General features: G+C 45.1%; 1 long non-coding RNA gene across 1 annotated transcript; it reads right to left on the reverse strand.

Moving 5' to 3' along the window:
* Positions 1 to 1,577: 1,577 nt before the first annotated feature.
* Positions 1,578 to 13,215, reverse strand: LOC306920200. The gene is made up of 3 exons (XR_013789624.1): positions 12,399 to 13,215; positions 12,061 to 12,120; positions 1,578 to 1,681 (listed from the first exon to the last, which is right to left on the reverse strand). It is a non-coding gene; the product is annotated as an uncharacterized lncRNA (long non-coding RNA).
* Between the last annotated feature and the right edge of the window lie 1,797 nt (positions 13,216 to 15,012).

Consider the following 15,012-nt stretch of genomic DNA (forward strand, 5'->3'; position numbering starts at 1 on the left):
GACACATATTTACAAGTCTCCAGGGCATCAAGGCGTCACTCTAAAGCCCAAACCACACCAAAGGGTCGGGTCGGGACAAAACCAAGGTCAACCACTGCAATGAGTTGCATTAATGTGGTTGATTTTGGGCCCCTAAACATACACCTCTCTCAAAACGTCGTCCCACTTGAAGTTCACCACAGTCTGCCTCGGCTTCCTCCTCGCCACCCTAGCCCTAGGAGGAACGGGTGACTCGAGAGAATCAGACTCAGAATCAGGTATGATTATTATGAGTCTGATTCTCTCGTGGGTCTCCCGTTGGAACTCCTGCACCTGTGTACAAAAGAAAAAAGAAAATGGGTTAGTTTATATTGTTGTTAAGAAGCTGTTGTGATTTTATGTGTTTACATATACTTATAATATCGTTGCTGTCGGGAGGAAACCACCTAACTCCATTTTTGATTTGATTTTCTTTTTTTTGTATTATATATAAATCAGTGCTATTGAACTAGCATATTGAAATCTAGCTATTGACGCTAGAATTACGTCTGTGAGTCGTTTTGGAAATATAGAACCAATGGAAAGTAGTAAAAAAAACGCTTTGGACAAAATCAAGGTCAACCACTGCAATGAGTTGCATTAATGTGGTTGACCTTAAAAACCGTCCCGACTCGACTCCATTCTTGACTCCATTGGACCCTCAAACTGTATGCTAAAGCAACTAACTCCACCACCTCTCCCCCTCCCATGCAAGTAATTGATAATATATAAAGTCACACTCACAACACCAACTGATGAGGCAGTATTGCTTTGTTTTCAAAATATAAGTGTCACGGGGCAGCCCGTAACTAAAGAGGAACAAACCGGCATACACTACTACACCGCTGCTTCCATTTAACAGCAAGCCGGCTTGGAGGACTGTGTGACTGGACATTAGTGTTGCATGTTGTTCTTATTTTATTATTTGTACAAACATGAATTATAAAAGGACACAAAGAGGGTGCATGTGTTTTAACATTTCTGTTGATTGAGTATTGTGTTTAATGATTGTGTGGCACCTGGCTCTCCTGCAGTACTGGTGATTAAGTGGTTACCAATTAGTTCTGTGTCTTGGTATGGTCTCACCCAGTATAAAAGGGAGGCTGCAGGATGCCGAGGGTCAGTAGGGGCTTGGGCAACAAGCAGGTAACACCCAGGGAGAGCTGCTAGGGGTCCCTTTTTGGAAGGGTTTATAGCCTAATACAGTTTCTTATGTTCTGGGTTTTTGTTTCCTAATTTGCTTTCAAGCTAAGTTTCATCTGTCTTTTTGTGAGTTTAGTCTTCAGTGTTTTTGTGTCTGTTAGGCCTTCCACTGTAAATACGGCTGCATCGGGGAAGAATAAAACACTCTAAATGGTATTGCTGGATTCTGTCACTTTTTGGAGCCTTGGCCACTCGGCCAACTTTACAATAAGGTTTTCTTAATTTCCTGATTTATTTTTTATTTTTAATTTCCTGAAAAATGAACTTTTTGGAGTTAGGTGGTTTCTTCCCGACAGCAGAGCCAGAGATATTCAATCATGCCAATGTAACTAACTTATTATTAATGAAACACTCGTACCTGAACTTAAGGGTTAAATGTGACTCTCTTCACAGGCTTCTTGGAGCTGCTGCGACCACGGACTGTCTCCAGAGTGCCGTATCCCTCGTCGTTTACTGCAACCTGGCAGAAGAGAATAGTGTTAACCATTTTAATACTTATTTCAGAACTACAATATTTAATTTAAAGTAGAGCTGGTAGTAAAACAAAAAGATATGGTTACAAAAAAAATGTTTTATCAAAGAGCTTGAGAGACGGGGAAACCCCAGTTACTGAACAAACACTCTAAGCGATGATTAGAATATAGAACTTCAACCTTTTCTTTAAAAATAACACTATCTTTAATAGGCAAATTAACACTAGGATGTCATTTCAAATAAATGGTGAGACATATTTAGAAATTGATAGTCCAAAATAGTCTCCCTATTGACTTACATTGCAGTGAAACAGATCTCAGAGGATCATGTTACATTATGGTCAGAATCCACTTTGTTTGTATGCTAAAAGATTGACTTTGAGACTGGTTTCATTGTGCGTGGATGGCGGCGGTGGCTAGAGTGGCTGGATGGCAAACGCAAGGTTGCCAGTTCAAACCCGGGCTCCCCCAGAGTTAGTGTCAAAGTGTCCTTGAGCAAGACACTGAACATCTAATTGCTCCTGATGTGCTGGTTGGTTCCTTGCATTGTTTCCGCTGCCATCGGTGTATGAATGTGTGTGTGAATGTAATGCACAATCTATGTGAAGCGCCTTGGATAAAGGCGCTATATAAATGCACCATTTACCCAAGTGTAATTTTGCTTTAATGTGTCAAGCATGTCCATTTAACATTAGTAAATACATTTATGAGGAGATGACATTCATGGTAATTGTCTCCACCAGGCCGAAGGCATGGGGAGAGAGTATGTTTTGCACTCCGTCCGTCCGTCCGTGTGTCCGTCCGTGTGTCCGTCTGTGAACAGCTAATCTCCGGCATCGTTAACCCGGTCGATGCCAAATTTCGCACACACACTCCCTGGATGCCAACGATGAACCTCTGCCCCAAAATTTCCAGAACGGCCTGTTATAGCGCCACCAGGAGGCCGCTTTGTGCAAAACAAGTTTTTGGACAGTACACCTACAGATTTTCTCTAAACATCACGCAAATTGGTACACAGTCTCTCTAGAGCCATTCAACGAAACGGGTCTTTCAGATTTCTCAGACTCCATCCTGATTGGCTAAGATTGGCTTCCAAAGAGTGCTCAGTTTAAAAAAAATGCTGCAAATCATGAACACATCGTGTGATTTCCGTGAAATTGCGCATGCACATTCCCACTAGTAGTCCTGTACCTGCCTGTAGACCTTCTCGCAATTTGGTGTTGGGGGAATTTCTCACTTGAACTGAGTCAATGGGTCCCTAGACTTGAAAAATCAACGAGGTGCTCGTCCGCCATAGTGCCACGAATGGCGCAATGGCCACATCAAAAATGGCCGCCATCGGCTATGATGAAAATACAACTTTTTTATTTCTGCGTGTATTTGCACATGTAATACCTCCATCCTGACTAATTCAGGTGTGTGGAATTCATTTCTGATACTATTTTAATCATTTTGGGTGTTATTGACCTTGAAAGGTCATGGTCAAGGTCATTTTGCCATTCCGAAGACCTTGGCCATAACCTGGCCATTGTTAGGAGTAAGAACAGGTGCAATAAGTCTAATGCAACTAATTGTGATATTTTCAATTCATTTCTGATACTATTTTGACCATTAAGGATCATCTTGTCATTGAGATATCAATATAAATGTTTTTATTCAATAATTAAATTCCGATTTTTGTCATTACTGTCACTTTTATTGTATTTTTTCCCACAACTATTTGTTTTATTTATAACAAGACATGCACCTAAAAATCTAACAATTATAAATGCCCCACATAAAATCAAAACAAAATCAAATAACAATTTCACACAAAGTGCACCATTGTGTGCATGCAAGTTAGTGTGATGGGTTTTTACTTTTTACATGAGGGATTTTCCATGGCAAAATATTATGCATGGAACTCCATCAGCACAGCAGCCACATCGGCGAGTGTTACTTCCCTGCACACTTGCATACTGTGAGCAAACTGGTGGTAAGGGCTTCAGACATTTTGATGGCAGGAGTGTACAAAAGTGCTCCTCCCATCCATGTTCCATTGGCTCTAGTCTTGACTTGGGTTCCTTTGCCGTCTCAAGCAGGTGGCAAGCCCTATGCACCAGAAAGCACCTTGTTGGATGTGACCTCTGATCACACGACTTGTGGGAGGGAGAGCATCAATTCCAGCACTGGCACTGGTATAGCTTTCCACCCTGAGGTCATCAAATGTCTCAGCAGTTGTACTTGACCTGGCCCCCGCCCAGACAAGCACCAAGTACTTCTCTGCCAACGCTGCATCTTGTTATGTCAAGGTGTCTGACTCTCCAAAGTTAGTTAAATATTTTACTGGGTCCCCACCTTGCTCATGCAGTCTTCTCCAGTCAGGATATGTGCCTTGATCACTGTCTTTGCTAGTGGTGGTCCAAGACGAGAGACTGCTTGATGCAGTGGAAGCATGCGCAGCTTCTCGCCAGTGCAATACTGCAGCCAGATCTCCTTCAACCCCAGTGATTGGACGTATGGTGTGTAGTGTAGCACTAATGCGAAGGTGTCTGTATGACAACTCTCTTGCTCTGCTTCACTTGAACAGCCCACTCCACATGCACCACCAATCTGGTGTCAGCCTCCCAATCCAGTTCAAGAGGTCTGGGATCTCTTGCTGGGAGCACCTCATCATCACAGACAACAAAGCTGACAATGATGGTAGCATTGCCAAATTTGCCATAGACTTGATGGCACAACATATCCCGAACTAGCAGCTGGAGATTCCGTTTGTCAGACACCCAGAATTTGTCAAGTTGCTGAGGGATAGTCTCTGTTCATGCCAACAATGTCGATTCCTGTTGTTGAATCTGTGCGCTGCATGCACACCCTTTCCTTTAGAGACATCTCAATGTAAGAATAGAGTATGATATGGATGAACTCTGGCTCTTGGCAAAGGGATGATGTTGACCTGATGATGGCATTGTTAACAGCACCTAAAGTAGGGAATTGTGCTAGTGGCATCTGCCGCATTTTCGACATGAAGTCTACTACAACATGAATGGCAAGAGTAGACTTTGGACTCCATTGGGTGAGGTCAAGTTCAGGCTCAATCTCACTGGCAGGTTTTGACTTGTCGACATGAGCTGGAAGGTCACCATCAAGCAGGGGAGATGCTGAGAGCACATCATGTGTAAGTATCTCCTGGATATTCATGCCCCGCTTCTTAGCAATGTCCATACTCCTATGTGTCTCGGCAATGTATTTGGACGAAACTAACTTCTACTCCTTCAGAATGGTTGTTGGTGTCTTCTGTGGTTGCTCGTTGAAATGAGGTATCTTCCGCTTTGGTATGGTTGTGGTCACTGTCTTGGTCTCTTCCCAACTAACATTTCTTGTCTGTATGAGCAGTACACACGCTCCCCATTTTTAGACAGTTTAGCATGCGTGCAGCGACCCCTCGGTCAACAGCCTGCTTTGTGAGCAGATTGTGCAGTGTCACAGGCACATTGACCGCTATCGAGTATGGATTCTGACGCTCTAGCACAAAGTCCATCAGCTTCGCCACATTACGATTGAATGTAAGGCTCAGTGCATGCTGGAGATGGCATTCTGTGTCTTTCATGGTGTGGTTGTTGGTGAGAAGGTTGAGGACATTGGTGATTGACCAAATCTTGTGGAACAAGAGCTCAAATTCGGCCACAGAATTTGCATTGTGTATGGCTCCTACTACTGTACATGTATAGTGGCCACCTGGACCCACAATCACTGAATGGTCTGCTCGACCTTCATGTCACCTCCTACAGTGCAGAACCAGCCTGGGTGATCCTGAACAACTCAATGGCCTACAGAGAAGTGCCAGTAGAGCTCAGGATGTGTGAACTCTAGAACCTGTATTTGTTCAAGATACCCTGCATGAGCCATGCCAGGTACTTTATGCAGTCACATTCTGCAAAGATTGGCATAGAGTCGTTGATAGTAGTTGTGGTAACTTCACATCAAGAAAGGCACAAACTCAGTCTTTATGTCTTTGACGCTTTATATCAGATTTGCAGATCAAACATTACAGAAACCATGTGGGATTCAATATGGCTACTTTTCTCCATCACACACCCTGCAACCTGGAAGTGAACCCATATTTAACATGACCATAGGAACCTGGCAAACTGCCAACAGCACCATCTCCTGTCATGATATAGTATAGGCTATAGGAAAACCATGGCATGATCATTATAGCAAGACCATACTCTATACAGTATATAACACTTCTCCCCCCTTAGATTTCAACCTCAAACTGCAAAAACATTTTTCTTTTCCTTTGCTTCACCCATCTACAAGTGCATACATAATATTTACACACCCCCATCATATACAAGTGCATCTTTTCTTTTTTTTCTTTCCTTTTTTTACCCCACAATATTCAAAAATAAACACTTAAAGAACCAGTCTGTCGGGAGGTTTACGAGCACGCTGTGATTTGCGCACTACAGGTGTTCTCACAGTCACTGGTGTAGGTGGTTTTGGAGGGACTGGTGATGGGGGCAAGAGAGGGGCCTGTGCATGTGTGGAAGAATTGTCATTTTGTTCAGGGGGCATAGGCACCTCTGCCAGTGTCTCTCTCTCCGGTACAGGCATGTTTCCGCCTGCTCCCTCAATAGGGTAACTCACCAACGGCAACTGTGTGACTCTCTCTGTGTTTGGACCTGCATCATAACGCAGGCGCACATGATCTTGATGTCTGCGGAACTCCCGTCCGTCCCTCAGCTTGACAACATGTGAGACTGGACCACTCTGCCTATGGATGACCCCAGGCAGCCATTTCTGGTTGTTGTTATGGCTAAAGTCCTTCACATAGACATTGTCACCTGGTTTCAACTGTCTCTCTCGGGCATGTTGATCATGTCCTTCTTTCATTTTCTCCTGTTTTCTCTCCACCTTTGCCTTCAGGTCTGGACGCAGCAGGTCCAGTTTTGACTTGGGCCGACGCCCCATCAACATCTCTGCTGGTGTGCGTCCAGTTGTTGTCTGTGGAGTGAGGCGGTAATTAAACAGGAAACGTGACAGCCTGGTGCTAATGGAGTCTCCTGTCAACCGCTTCAGGCCCGCCTTCACTGTCTGAACAGCTTTCTCTGCCAAACCATTTGAAGCAGGATGGAAAGGAGCCGTCCGGATGTGACGAATGCCATTCTGCTGCATGAAATCATTGAACAGCTCACTGGTGAACGTCGGGCCATTATCGCTCACCAGAGAATCAGGCAATCCATGAACTGCAAACACTTGCCTGAGTTTGTCTATGGTGACGGGGGCTGTGATGTTGCTCATGATGTGGGCCTCTATCCACTTGGAATGGGCATCTACCATTATAAAGAACATCTGCCCCATAAAAGGGCCTGCAAAGTCCACATGTAGCCTAGACCATGGCCGGTCTGGCCACTCCCATGGGTGCAGCGGTGCTGGTGGTGACATGTTCTGGTTGATCTGGCATTGTGTGCATGATTTCACCTTGTACTCCAGCTCCAGATCCATTTTCGGCCACCAGACATAGGACCTTGCAAAGCTTTTCATCCGAGACACACCTGGATGAGTCTCGTGTATCTCCTCCACAATCCGTGGACGAGCCGGGGGTGGCACGACCACTCTCGCCCCCCACAGAATGCATCCATCTTGCAAACTCAGTTCTGTCTTGCGTTTTGCATAGGGTTTGAGAGCCTCACTCTCCACCTCACTGGGCCAACCCTGCAACAAGAACGTCTTACCTTGAGATAGGACTGGATCTCTATCTGTCCACTGTCTGATCTGGGCTGCCTGCACAGGTGTCTCTGCAACTCTCTGCATGGAAAACACAGTCTCGGGTGGCACATAAGAACTAGCAGGTGTATCCAGTAAAGGCAGTCTACTCAGTGCATCAGCATTTGAATTATCTTTACCTGCTCTGTACACAATAGTGTACTGGTAAGCGGACAAGGTGAGGGCCCAACGCTGTATTCTCGCTGAGGCAAGCGGTGGGATGCATTTAGTCTCGCTGAACAGGCTCATCAGGGGTTTATGGTCTGTATAGATGGTAAATGGACGGCCATACAGGTACTGATGAAACCGTTTCACAGCGAACACAATAGCCAGCCCCTCCTTGTCCAACTGTGAGTACCCTCGCTCGGCCGCGGTCAGGGTGCGGGAAGCGAAACCAATAGGCTTCTCAGATCCATCCTCCATTATATGGGAGAGGACGGCCCCCACGCCATAGGGCGAGGCATCACAGGCAAGCGTGATTTCCTTGGCTGGGTCATAGTGAACGAGTAACCTTGTTGAGTGGAGAAGCGCTTTCACTTCTCCAAACGCTCTCTCCTGTGTTTCACCCCACTGCCACTTTGTGTCATTATGCAGCAGCTTGTACAGTGGGGCCAGGACTGTTGAGAGGTCTGGTAAGAACTTTCCATAGTAATTAACTAGACCTAGAAACGATCTGAGTTCGGGTACAGACTTGGGACTTGGCGCCTCTTTAATGGCTCGCACTTTGTCCTCCAAGGGCCAGAGCCCCTCTGCTGTGACCTTGTGACCTAGGTAGGTCACACTGGGTGCCATGAACACACACTTGCGACGTTTCAACCGCAGGCCGGCGTCCTGCATCCTTTTCAGCACCTGCTCTAGGTTGGCCAGATGCTTGTGCTCCGTGGCCCCCGTGATCAAGATGTCATCAAGAAACACGGCCACATGCGGAATGCCCTGCAGCAAAGTGTCCATGGTTCTTTGGAAAATGGCAGGGCTGGACGCCACTCCAAACACTAGGCGGTTGTACTTGAATAACCCCTTGTGTGTGTTGATTGTGACAAACTCTTTTGACTCCTCGTCCAGCAGCAACTGTTGATAGGCATGGCTCATGTCCAGTTTCGTGAAGAGCTTCCCCCCTGACAGGGTCGCGAAAAGGTCATCAACCCGTGGCAATGGATACTCCTCCAGCGTAGAGCACTGATTCACTGTCAGCTTGTAGTCCCCACATATCCTACCGTTTTGTCTTCCTTTAATACTGGAACAATAGGAGCCGCCCACCTGGAAAACTGAACAGGCTCGATGACGGCCAGTTTCTGCAGACGGTTCAGTTCCTCCTCCACAATACCTTTCATAGCAAAAGGCACTGGCCTGGGCTTAAACAAACATGGCTTGGCATCAATGTCCATATGTAGCTTCACTGCCACGCCCTTCAGTGTGCCCAGCTCATCCTTGAACACATCGCTGTAGCGCTGCAGAATGTCCTCCATTGAGTGTGTGCGGGCATATTTAATTTCATGCCAATTTAGGCGGAGTTTGCGAAGCCAATCACGGCCCAACAGACTAGGCCCGCTCCCTGTGGCTATCACCAGCCTGGCTGTAGTTCTCTGACCTTCAGCTGCAATGTCCACATATATGACCCCCAAGTGAGGTATGGGCTGTCCCGTGTAAGTCCTGAGCTTGAGCTTTGATGGCCTGATAGGAGGCAGACTCGGCCCCCATGACCCCCTGTAGGTCTCCTCACTTATGACTGAGGCCGTAGCTCCTGAATCAATTTCAAACTTAATGCCCCGCCCATTAACAGTGACAGTAGCATAATACGGCTCAGGTGGTTCCTCATCTGTTTCCACGCCATACATATTATATGAACACGTGGCCTCCCCATCCTCCTCTTCTAGGTGGTGTGTGGGTGCCCGGCCCTGGGACTGCTGAGGTTTCCTCCCCCCAGGCTTAACTCTCCCCTTAGAGCCCCTGCACTGTTTCGCCAAGTGGCCCCTCTTATTGCATGCATGACAGACAGCATCTTTAAACTTACAGTCATTAGCATAGTGTGGACCCCCACACCTAAAACACTCCACCCGCCTTGCTGACTTACCAGTCTCTTTCCTGACTTGGTACACTGCCCCTGCCTGTGATTCATTTCCTTTTTGGATATCCTTCACATCATTGGCAGCCATTTCCATGCCCTGGGAATGTCAAAGGCTTTTTGAAAAGTCAATGGTGGCGTTTCCCCCAGCAGGCGGCGCTGAATGGCGTTATCACTAATGCCGCATACTAATCTGTCACGGAGCATGTCATCTAGCACTGCTCCAAAATCACAATGTTCAGATAGCTGCCGTAGCTCGGCTACAAAGGTAGACACTGACTGGCCTTGCCTTCTGAAATGGCTGTGGAATTTAAACCGTTGCACAATCACAGAGGGCTTTGGGTTGTGGTGGTTTGCCACGAGCCGGACAATATCATCATAGGAAATATCTCCTGGTTTCCGTGGAGTGGCCAAGTTCCTTATCAACTTATAAGTCTTCGCCCCACACACACTCAGGAGAATGGAGCGCTTTTTAGCCTCCTCAGTAATGTCATTTGCAGAGAAAAAGTGTCCCAACCTTTCCTCATACTCCGTCCAGTCCTCGTTTCCTTCCACAAACTCACTAATAGCTCCGAACATTGCCATCTGAACACGCTGCTCGCCGGCCACTGCCACGTTCTGTCCCACGTCTCCGTTCTGCTCGTCCTCTGCCGAGTCACTGCTGCTGCTGCTCATACTCATCCAGTTTGAGCACAAACATCATCCAGCTTGAGCAAAAGAAAGTAATCCAGTTTACCTCGTCGCCAAAAAGATGTGGTAACTTCACATCAAGAAAGGCACAAACTCAGTCTTTATGTCTTTGACGCTTTATATCAGATTTGCAGATCAAACATTACAGAAACCATGTGGGATTCAATATGGCTACTTTTCTCCATCACACACCCTGCAACCTGGAAGTGAACCCATATTTAACATGACCATAGGAACCTGGCAAACTGCCAACAGCACCATCTCCTGTCATGATATAGTATAGGCTATAGGAAAACCATGGCATGATCATTATAGCAAGACCATACTCTATACAGTATATAACAGTAGTCACATGTAGATTCCAGTTTCCTTCTCTTTTGGAGACTACAGCATTCTTGATGATCTTGATGATCCAGCCAAACTCCAAAGAATTGGCATGCCAATGTGGCTGCCGTGCTGCTGGAGTCTCATGCATGTAAAACCCATCACACTAACTGGCATGCACACAATTGTGCACTTTGAGTAAAAGTGTTATTTCATTTTGTGTTATTATTTTGTTTGTATACCACATTTCTTTTCTGCATAGACTTTTATTCTAATTAAAGCACCCAATTAAAATAAAAGTTAAAGGGGGACATTTATAATTGTTATATTTGTATTTTCAATGTCTTTTGATATAATACAAAAAACAAATGATTACGAGAAATATAATAAAAGTGAAAGTAAAGACAAAAATCGTAATTGAGTTATTGAATAAAAATATTTATATTGATATCTCAATGATAAGATGATCCTTAATGGTCAAAACATTATCAGAAATGAATTATAAATGTCAGAATTAGTTGAAATAGACTTAATGCACTTATTTTTACTCAACAATGGCCAATGTCTTTGGAATAGCTAAATTACCTTGACCATGACCTTTCAAGGTCAATATCACCCAAAACGATTAAAATAGTATCAGAAATGAATTCCACACACCTGAATTAGTCAGGATGGAGGTATTACATGTGCAAATACACGCAGAAATAAAAAAGTTGTATTTTCATCATAGCCGATGGCGGCCATTTTTGATGTGGCCATTGCGCCATTCGTGGCACTATGGCGGACGAGCACCTCGTTGATTTTTCATGTCTAGGGACCCATTGACTCAGTTCAAGTGAGAAATTCCCCCAACACCAAATTGCGAGAAGGTCTACAGGCAGGTACAGGACTATAGGCCGAGGAAGAAATGCCATGTGAACATTTTCAACTCAGCCTCATGGTGGCGCTATAACTAGCAGAAAAGTGTTTTTACCTCCAACTGCACGGATTTGTGGATAACTTTGTATGCCAACTCCCTAGAGGCCAAGGAAAAACCTTTGCATGGAATTTTTCACATCTGCTCTTTATAGCGCCACCAGGAGGCCGACATATGTAAAACACATTTTCTAATATTACTCCTTCAGCTTTTATCCAAATGTCACGCAAATCGGTAAACATACTCTTCATAGTCATGTGATCAAGACGGGTTTTTTGATTTCTCATAATCCACCCTCATTGGCTACGATTGGCTTCTAAACTTTTCAGGAGTAGCCCGCTTTGTACCCGTTTTGTACAAATCGCCACAACTACTCAACACAGCGTCCGATTGTGGTGAAATTGTGCATGCATATTCCCACTAGGCTTTGGAAGAAATGCCACTTGACAGTTTTCAAATCAGCCTCATGGTGGCGCTAAAACAGGCCAAGCCGCGTCAGAGACACACACACACACGTTTATATTGCTCCTAAACATTTTGCCAAACATCACACACACACTCCTATCCTCCTGGTGGAGACCTGTGCCCAGAAGGGCACTTTTTCTAGTTCCTCGTGAAACACTTACCTCCAGTGTGTGTCCTGTAGCTGGGAGTGGCAGGATGGCACCATTCATCTTCAGATCAACCTGGAAATTAAACAGATGAGAATATTGTCATTTATTTAGTTCTCCAAGATTAATCTGATTGAACACACACACACACACACACACACACACACACACACACACACACACACACACACACACACACACACACACACACACACACACACACACACACACACACACACACACACACACACACACACACACACACACACACACACACACACACACACACACAATGCTCGTCTGAATTTACCGTTGGCCTTGGGAAAATGTCATTCCATCAGCTTTCATCTTACCTCCTCTGATGGAACGACATGTTCTCAATGCCTTCAGATCGAACTGATACCTCAACTTCTCCCCAGCTTCGTGTCCACGGACTTCACATCAGCATATTTCACTTCCTTCTATCATTCATCTTCCCTTTTTCTGGAGTCCAGCTTCTACCTGTAAAATGACACACAGAATGAGATGATTATAAGATCACGCAGTGACATTACAAAGAGCGAGGGAAAACACAATCAAATATGCTACTGAAAACAACACAGTTAAGTGGACATTGTCACATGATTATACACCTTACCCACTTCATACCTACCGTACACAGAAAATGAAGCGTATGTAGTAATGACAGGAAACATTCTTCTCATGTTTGCCAGTGGACGAGCTGGGGGAAGGACAAAAATGCTCGTCTGAATTTATCGTGGGCCTTGGGAAAATGTCATTCCATATCAGCTTCCATCTTACCTCCTCTGATGGAACGACATGTTCTCAATGCCTTCAGATCGAACCGATACCTCAACTTCTCCCCAGCTTCGTGTCCACGGACTTCACATCAGCATATTTCACTTCCTTCTATCGTTCATCTTCCCTTTTCCTGGAGTCCAGCTTCTACCTGTAAAAAGACACACAGAATGAGATGATTATAAGATCACGCAGTGACATTACAAAGAGCGAGGGAAAACACAATCAAATATGCTACTGAAAACAACACAGTTAAGTCGACATTGTCACATGATTATACACCTTACCCACTTCATACCTACCGTACACAGAAAATGAAGCGTATGTAGTAATGACAGGAAACATGCTTCTCATGTTTACCAGTGGACTACCTGTAAAATGACACACAAAATGAGATGATTCTGGAGTTCAGCTTCTACCTGTAAAATGACACACAAAATGAGATGATTATAAGATCACACATTACAAACAGCAAGCGCAAAACACAATACGCTACTGAAAACAATGAAACAGCACACAATAATAGTGTCATTGTCAAACAAGTCTATGAAATCTATGAAAAAGTTTAATGTGCAACTATGCATCTTCATCCAATATGCAGTGGGTAGCCCTTATCCAGTGCTTACAGCGAGTCTCTCTCACTGACGCCCTGTCGGACACCCATCCACTCCTCACTAGCAGCTATTCCCACTGCGTGCAAGGGTTTACAATGCCCTGAAAATAAACAAAACAACGTAACTACTCACCGACACAAATCCTGCTAGACCTTGGTAAAGGTCTATTCTCGAAGCTGGGAAGCGTCTCAGGTCCCCAGCTTCGCTCTAAAATGCACTATTTTAGTCATTAAATAAAATGAATCCAACCAGATCGGCGCAGGCAAAACCCGGATATGCCGTAGTAGAAGAAACTAGAAAAGGTGCCCTTCTGGGCACAGGTCTCCACCAGGAGGATAGGAGTGTGTGTGATGTTTGGCAACATTTTTAGGAGCAATATAAACGTGTGTGTGTGTGTGTGTGTGTGTGTGTGTGTGTGTGTGTGTGTGAGACGCAGCTTGGCCTGTTGTAGCGCCACCATGAGGCTGATTTGAAAACTGTCAAGTGGCATTTCATCCAAAGCCTAGTGGGAATATGCATGCACAGTTTCACACGCTGCGTTGAGTAGTAGCCAATGAGGGTGGATTATGATAAATCAAACAAACCCGTCTTGATCACATGACTATGGAGAGCATGTGTACCGATTTGCGTGAAATTTGGATACAATCTGAAGGAGTAATATTAGAAAATGTGTTTTACATATGTCGGCCTCCTGGTGGCGCTATAAAGAGTAGATGTGAAAAGTTCCAGGCAAAGGTTTTTCCTTGGCCTCTAGGGAGTGGCTCTAGAGAGACTGTGTACCAATTTGCGTGATGTTTGGACAAAATCTGTAGGTGTACTGTCCAAAAACCTGTTTTGCACAAAGCGGCCTCCTGATGGCGCTATAACAGGCCGTTCTGGAAATTTTGGGGCAGAGGTTCATCGTTGGCATCCAGGGAGTGTGTGTGCAAAATTTGGCATCGACCGGGTTAACGGTGCCGGAGATTAGCTGGTCATGGACGGACGGACGGACAGACACACGGACGGAGTGCAAAACATACTCTCACCCCATGCCTTCGGCCTGGTGGAGACAGTGGAGACAATTACTATTAAAATGGCACAAAGTGCATTTTAGAGAGAAGCTGGGGACCTGAGACACTTCCCAGCTTCGAGAATAGACTTTTACCAAGGTCTAGCAGGCTTTGTGTCGGTGAGTAGTTACGTTGTTTTGTTTATTTTCAGGGAATTGTAAACCCTTGCACGCAGTGGGAAAAGCTGCTAGTGAGCAGTGGATGGGTGTCCGACAGGGCGTCGGTGAGAGAGACTCACTGTAAGCACTGGACCAGGGCTATGCAGTGGGAGTCCTTCCTTAGCCTGGAAAAAAACGTTGAAAACCTAACATCTAACACCAGTAACAACACTAATAGCCTAATACAAATACAATCTACACATGACAGAGTTGACAGTAAGAGCATATAACACTAGCACAATAACATAAGTGAAACATTAATTATGTACAGATTAAAAGACATAAAATCACACCCGTGTGAAGTAAGTGGTGCAACTCCGTGTGGGGTTCCCCGGAGGGGGCGGGGTG

Source organism: Electrona antarctica, assembly GCF_951216825.1.
Source record: "Electrona antarctica genome assembly, chromosome: 3".
NCBI classification, from domain to species: domain Eukaryota; kingdom Metazoa; phylum Chordata; class Actinopteri; order Myctophiformes; family Myctophidae; genus Electrona; species Electrona antarctica.